The following is an 8,611-nucleotide window of genomic DNA, read 5'->3' as shown; positions in this document are numbered from 1 at the left end:
AGTCTGCTATACAAAGCTATGGAATGCATCATCATGCACTTAATAAATAGGGATATGAGAATCTGCAGATTCAGGATCCCCCACAGTTTAGTTATGTGAAGGGTAGGTCATACCTGCTCAATCGACCTGATCAAATTCTTGGAGTCAGTCACCTGAGCTGTGGATGAAGGCAAGGTGACACATACAGCCTACCTTGATCTGGCCAAAGCCTTTGATAACATTCCCCACTCAGGAATCATGCAAAAACACACTAAGCTAGGCATCAACCCCTATATCAATAGGTGGGTCACAGATAGAACTCACAGTGTAAAAATAGCTGACTCCAAGTCAGACTGCTCAGCAGTCATAAATGGAGTCACACAGGGTTCTGTCCTGGGTCCTCGCATGTTTGGTATCAACTTCTCTGAAGTCCATGCCAACATGAAGGGACTCTGGTTAACAAAGTTTGCAGACAATTGCAAGTTGGGAGCTATTAGGGTTGGGAGGGAGGCCTAATGGTTAAGGTGTTTGCTTTACAAACACAAGGTGCAGGGTTCGAGTCTCACAAGGGATAATTGGCTAGGCTTAAACTGGCTTGCAAAACATGTTGGAAGGGTGGCCTAATGGTTAAGGTGTTTGCCTCACAAACACAAGGTGCAGGGTTTGAGTCTCACAAGGGATAATTGTCTAGGCTTAAAATGGCTCGCAAGAGCAGTTAGCTTAGTACTAACCTATGAACCTATTATTAACCACCTGAGTGATGTTGGCATCCTACAGAAAGGCCTCAGTGAGACCAATGATTGGTGTCAGAGCCATGGCCTTAAGCTCAATGTCAGAAAATGTGGTGTCATCCCCTTTGGGAAAAACCCTGTTCCCATGAATTACATCAATGGTAGTCCCCAGAACAAAGAAGGTGTTATAAGATATCTGGGTACACAGGTTAACAGCAATGTCTCTTTTGATCACCAAATTGCCACTGTGGTCAGAAAGTCCTTCTATTTGGCACATCTCAGTACTAATGCACTAGCATCCAGGAAGGAAGAGGTCATTCTCCCCCTGCACTCTTCTTGACAAAGTGACACAGTTTGTTTCAGCATACATATTCTGATGGATGTGAGGTAGGTAAATTAAATGCATGTCCTCATTTTCTGACAACAATCATATCATCACAGTGATTTACCAGAGAAATGAGAATAATCTGTAAAACAGACCAGAAATATGAGCAATAAACCTCGACATCCTGAAACAATCCAGCCATTTGAGAGGTATGCTCAGAACCCCTTACTGCAATGAAACTGGACCAAAGCTGACAAAGTGGAGGGGGGCAGTCATGAAAATGAGGATGTATCTGGACTACTGGCATAGATAAGCTAACACAGTTGCTATAGTAACACCCTCCTGTGTGCTCTAACATATATTCAGTGAAATAGCACAAGTAATTGAAATAGGAAATCTGCTATGGGTAATTACACATGTATTTGCAAATATATCAGGTGCTACAGGGATGTAACAGCACTGACAAACAGACCAGTGTGAAAGTCATACCCACAACCAATATCACCACAGTCTCAGTCACATACCAGTAAGTCAAGTGAACAGTAGAGTATACGGACTGTGTGATCAAATACATCATTGTTTGCCACTCACACACTAGCCCTACATATACAGTCCCAATTCTCAGTGTAGTCTGAATCCTGACCTTGGTACAGGACATGTCTCAGTCTGCCCCTACAAACACATACAGCCAACAGATCAGCAGAAACTGGAGCAGCATGCACAGTCAGATAAAGAAGGAGCCATAACACTTACATCCACCCCCTTCCATACACAGCCCAAATAACATGTACACATGACTTGTGTACGCAATCCTGACAGTCTGTTAGCAATGGACAGATATACACAAGCCTCTCAACATGTACATTTCACCTCAGAATGTACAGGCTCAGGACTCATATCTCTGGCCTTATTTCTCACATGTCTGTGGGTCTACAACATCACTGGGATGGTAGCAGGAATGAAGGCAAAAAATAATGATACTAAATATGTCTGAGCCTCATTGGCATCTGGACAAAGCCTGACATCATTTGGGGACAGAGGCACAAACACAGGGGTAGACTGGACATATTGCTGTCATACATTGAGACAGTTGCAGATGTTACTGGGTTTGTTGTAACATATCCTTTATGAGGAATATGAAGTCAGTAATACCAATAGATGTGAGTATTTACTGACTGCATTCCCCAGAGTGCACAAATGATTTACCAAGGACACCAACTGTCTGGGGAACAGATAAAACATCTCTCCACACGATCAAGCCAAATAAAATTTATTAAAAAGTTGCAAAACCAGTGGCAAGGTATGTCAGAGACATGTCACTGTCAGTCATGAAGTCACTCACTAAATGCATGTCCACACAAACCCTGTCAATCTATAAATCCACCATGTGTATAACAGCACTGATGACATAGAATCTGTTCACAAGTCTGGGGATATGCTCCCCATGTTGTCAGGCTGTCTCCACATGTCCTGTCCTGTGATGTATTGACACTTACTGTATGTGGATCTGTAGCCCACCACCTCTGTAATGTCCATCACACAGGCAAGCAAAAGGGGCAAGGCCGAAAATTAAGGAATGTCCCATATGTTGGAACTAGCAGCAGTGTCCAGGCCCACAGCACAATACTATGTGGGCACCTACATAGTTGTATGGCCTTAGCAATACCTGACATCTGCACATCTGTACAGAGGACAGACAGAAAGTAGATAACCAACAGGTTAGGCATTAGGATGAATATTTAGAAGGATAGAAGTCTAAACCTGAAAGGTATGCCATTACCAATAACTGGGGCAGCACAGCATGCACAGTTGGATACAAAAGGACCCATGACACTCACATCTGCCCCCCCACAGTCCAAATAAATAAGTGAACGGCACACTGCTACAAAATCATGATAGGTCATGCACAATGGGCAGACATACAACAACTTCTTAGCAAAACAACTAAAATGACTGAACATAGCAAAACACAACCAGCCAGTAATTCACACATGTTAATTATACTCTAATGTCTTGGCCAAAGCCTTCAAGGACTAAAACATTACAATAAATACTTTCCTTAATCAGAGGAAGCAATTAACACTTAATAACATAATTAAATACACAGCCTCCAATTACACTCCTCATTTAACCCCCTAAGAGATAAAGTATCACATTTGATAATAACACATTGATTCTGTACATAGCAATTGTTCTTGTATGAATGGTTCATCAAACTGACGAACAGAATTTTCCAAAACAGTACGTTGGAACCCACTACTGTCCCCATGGTGAGATTTATCCAAATGTACAGCTATAGAACTTTTTTCTTTCTTATCAGTAATATGTCTCACATATAGTAACAACCTAGTTTTAAAACATGTGTTACTCTCCCCCACATAAAATATATTGCAAGGCCATCTAAGAGAATTCTCTATACACCAACCTCTTGAATGTACAGACTTCAACATGTTTTCCAGCCTTTTCCCTCAGCAGGAATGACAGCACTAAATAATGATAGACCATTATACCTATCAACCTCCTACTTTATGACATCTGGACAAAGCCTGACATAATTGGTGGACAGTTGCCCAACTACATGGCCATATTTGAAATATTGGTGTTATACACTGAGAAAGTTGCTGGTGTTACATGGTTTGTTGTAACATATCTTTTCTGAGGGATAAGAAGTTAGAAAAACAAATGGATGTTAGCATTTCCTGATTGCAATCACCAGAGTATGTTACTGATTTGCCAAGGACAACACCTGTCTGTGGAACAGACCAAACATAAAAGGCTAACCTCTGGCCATTATGTGGATAGCCCTACAGTTGAGAGCTATGCAGAGACAGAACTTTGTCAGACTGAAACCCATACAGAAGTAGCATGTTCAGATAAACCCTGTTAAACTAGCAGTATTCCAAACATATAACAACAATACGTACATTCTTCCCCTAAGTCTTGAACCTTCTCCACCATTTATTTGGCTTGTTGCCACAAGTCTTTTTGTAAGAGGTATTAACTTATACACCTTCAGGATGTCTTCCTCACAGGTAAGGGAAACGGCAAACACCCACATGGAGTACTCAGTTATAGGAGTGTGTTGCCATGACACTGGCTATTGGAAGAACTACACAGCTTCTCTGCATGCAATTAGCAAGTGGGGAACACCAGTTAGTGCACAGGCCATCACCTGGTTATGAACATCACTTACAAAAGCCATGCTGCTACCTATTCAAACCAGCCTATCCCTGTAGTGCACAGAGAGAGTGAGAGAGAGAAAACAAATAAAAACAAAAACTGGAAAACAGAAAAGAGAAGAAAAGAAAAGGTATGTGAAACATGTAAGCATGTAATTGAATGTACTACTTGGTCTGGAATAATGAGAAATATGATTTGGAAGAATATATGTCCCAACAAGACTTGCTGTACTAATGTCCTGCTGCACAGCTGCTACGGCCATATCATCTGTCCCGCTCTGCAGTGGGAGAGATCACAGCCATACCTCTCAATTGTACAGATCTTCACAGAATGTCCAGATTTTCCCATCATAGTTTTTTGTCTGTTCCCCTTGAAATCTGTACTTTTCTGGCAAATAGATGAGGAACGCAGTCATTAAGTAAGGACAAACACTTGCGTTTAAAACTCCACATCCTTAAGAATATTAATAGTAATGCAACATGTATTATTCTACAAATTTCCTAAGTTTGTAACAGGAATATTTAAAATCTGTCCCTATTTTCCCCCCATCATTATAGGCTTTGTCCAGATGTGATGCTGTAAGAGGTTGTGAGGTAGGATCACAAGTCAGGAGCCTGACTCACCCTGGGAAAGGACAGCTCACATATGACAACCACTGAGGGTCTGTCAAACAGTTGTGACTGTGCCATTGCTAGGCCATTTAATGGGATGTTGTCCATATCCATATGTTACCTGTGAATATGAGTATGATACATGTTTGTCTTGTAAATCTAACAGACCTATATAGGGCATGTGCATAGTAAAGTACTGTTGCAGATGTGTGTGTTGAACTTCATGTGATATAGTGAATTAATAACATTCAACTGTACAGTGTTCTGCTGGACAATAAGCACATTTGAAACTGATGTCTATAGTTACATACACATATACTTGTGTTATGTCAGCCAAACCCTTGGCAGGTCTGTAAGCAATGACAACGTAACATAATAACCTACTTATGAATGTTAGACATCTTACAGTTTATCACAGTGATGTCAAAGCCTAATGTGCAATCAACTTACTAATGTATGGTGCAGCTATATTAATACAGTATCAATAATGATGCCCCTTTTGCCACCCATGTATGTGCGCCATTGTCCAGAAGTCCTGCTATAACATATTGAGAAGTATGATTGAGTAGCAAGACTGCAAATACAGTGTGCCATACTAACATAGAACTGTATACCAAGTATCCCCTGAGCACATGTATGTATGTGTATGTTCAGCTGGAAGGCAGAAAACTAATAACATGGGTTTCAAGCAGTCAGGTAACTAGGTTGTGCATGTTGCACATGTGTATAATATCAGTATCAGTACATACAACAGACATAAATGTGTACAGCTGCTGGTTGTTGCATTGACCTGACACTGATACGGGTACTAGAGTAAGCATGATTATCAGGCAGTAATTGGAGAAGTGTCCAACTGTGTTATGATCCTCTGTTCATGCCTGCCACTAACAGCTGTACCATCACCTATATACAGTTGATATCAAAAGTGTACACACCCCTGTTGGAATGCCAGGTTTGTGTGCTCTTTGACTATGAGACCACAAAAATCATTTCAAAATGTTTCTCATCTTGAATGTGACCTCTAACCTGTACAATTCTATTGAAAAACAAACAAAGCTGTTTCAAGGACGGTGAGTAGGAACTATTGCCTAGTGAAGATCATCACAAAAGGCTTCTCATCCAGGAAAAAAGAGGTCATTGTTCCCCTCTACTTGTCACTCATTAGACCCATTATAGAGTACAATGAACCTTTTGGTATGTACCTCACAAGACATCTACAACAACTGGAAAGGCCACAGAAATACCTCACAAAGAGGATTACCAGCCTCAAAGAGATGCCCTATGCAGACCGTCTCAAAGAACTGCAGCTTTACTCTGTTGCATATTGCCTACTCAGAGGCAATCTCTGCCTAACACACAAAGCTATGTCAAACCTAAAGCTTTTAGACATGCTCCACTTAAAGAAATCCCAGTCCCTATGAGCTACACGCTCTAGGGACCTAAACCTCATCACCACAATAAACAGAACATGCTGGAGGGATAGATTCCTGTCCCAGAGACTTCCCATACTCTGGAACAAACTACCTATCTATATCAAACAAAGCTCCTCATTAGCACTCTTCAAGAAAAATCTTGATGATTGGATGGGAGATAGGAAATTCACCCCTGGGAACACTTCTGTGGCTCTGCTCAACAGTGGCACAGGAAAATAATTTTCTTGGGTGGCAAAAGCCAGGGTACATTTGACTAGGCTTATATAGGCCCTAGGGCCAATAGCCTAGTACCTACCTATGAACCTATGAACCTGTAAGATGTGCCATGATGTTAGAGTCCAAACCAAGATGAATGAATGTTGTAACCATCTCAGCAGGTGCTTACACTACATATCAGTTTAAGGGTGTGCACACTCATTCAATTGGCTTATTGTACTAATTATTATTTCCATATGTTGTCACAGACCAGATTGTTATGTTTTCAATTGAATTGTACAGGCTATAGGTTACATTAAAGTTGGGAATTGTTTTGAAATTAGTTATTGTGGTGTCATGTTTCAATTGCAAAAATACCAGGCATTGTAACAGGGGTGTGTACACTTTATATCCACTGTAGCTATATAGACTCAGCAGTACCTTGCCTGTAAAACCAGCCTCCACCAAGGTAGAGTAATCCCCTTTGGTGGACAGCAGCAATACACAAACCACATAATAGGTTGCTATATTGGCTGTACAGGGACACATAGGTGCAGGTAACAACTTGGAAGCAAGTCCACCTCTATCTGAGTAAGCATGTAAGTTCACAGGTGACTTCTTCTAAGGCTGACTATGACTACATATCAGGCATATCCACACCACCAAGGACAATTGCAACAGTGTCTCCACATATGTTGTCAGTCACAGAGGTAACAACACAATTCACCTTGTACTGGGGGTAAAGCATACCTCATACACACATGACATGGATATAGGTAACCTGCATCAGACAGGTTAGGTGGGAGCATCGCCACCCTGTCCACCCCATTTGTATAGGGGATATGCACATCAACCACACTCCTCCCCTCAGCAATGGTGAACATGTACACATTGCCTACTGATGGCAACAACAGCAAGTCTCCATGGGGCATAATAATATCACTGTCTGCCTCCTACACAAACTCAGGCATGTGCTCACAGCTCCATCACACACTACAGTCAAACACAGACTTGTCACCATCCACACACCATCCACATGGAAGATGGCCACTGTCATCACTCTACACAGAAATGAAAGGAAAGTAGAGGATTATGCAATTAAGTGTCCAACATTGGGAGGAATAAAATAGCTCAGGGCCAGGAGTGTAATGCAAGCTGCTACAGGCATGCTAGATTACAGGGTTATGGTGTAGTTTGGATTATTTGCAAGTAATATTCACTGTCGATGTGCAATTTGACAACCGTATGAGGTCCTGTGACCTTTTTTCCTGTTTATGTCTTCCAGGTAACATGCAGAGGCCTCAGCTCCCGACATTCTCTGTTGGTGAAAATGACATAATCACCCAATTTGTGACAGAACATTATGGGCTATTATTTGGGCAATGAGCACAAGATGTGCAGGAGAGGACCACCTGGTGGAACGATCTGGTCCACAGGGTAAATGATATCGGCCTGCACAGCAGAACTTATGAGCAGGTGCAGCATCGGGCCATCAACCTCATCTACCATGCCCATCAATTGGCTGCTGCTGTAGCGAGGGACCGGCTAACCACAGGTGGGGGCCCAGCTTTCTAGCCCCATTGACACCCACAGAGGAGCTCCTTGCCAACCTTGGGGTACCTGCCCAATGCACAACTCATGAAGCTGAATATAGCACTGTAGAGGTGGGTTGCACCCACACAATGGATGAGGAGCATGCAGGTAAGGCCCCAGTGCACATTACTAGAACACTGTTGCTTATCCATTTCTATCTGTATAAAATCTACATGCATATGTCAGATGAGATAGTAAGTCTTGCTGGTGTTTAATAATACACAGGCACGCACAACTATGGTGATAGCCAGCATACTTTGTAGTATTGGTGCATGTACTGTTGATGTGCTGAAATGCTGTTTTCACCCTGTAGCAATGCCACATGAGTGGCTACTGACATTACCTCTCTCCCACAACTATTTAGGTCCCTCTGGTATACAACTGGGACAGTAGCCTGTAGCTGGTGGGTATGGAATATTTTGTTGAGGTTTGCCAATACACCGGCCATGTTAAGGCCATGCTATTTGCCATGCATACATTTATCACACCTACCCATAATGCATGATGTACATGTTTAGTTTGTTGGTGTTAACTGCACTGCATCACAGTGGTCACCATGGTGTC

Source organism: Protopterus annectens, chromosome 11.part0 (assembly GCF_019279795.1).
Source record: "Protopterus annectens isolate FY-2018-M chromosome 11.part0, PAN1.0, whole genome shotgun sequence".
In the NCBI taxonomy this organism is placed as follows: Eukaryota; Metazoa; Chordata; order Ceratodontiformes; family Protopteridae; genus Protopterus; species Protopterus annectens.
Note: the sequence above shows the minus strand (reverse complement) of the source record.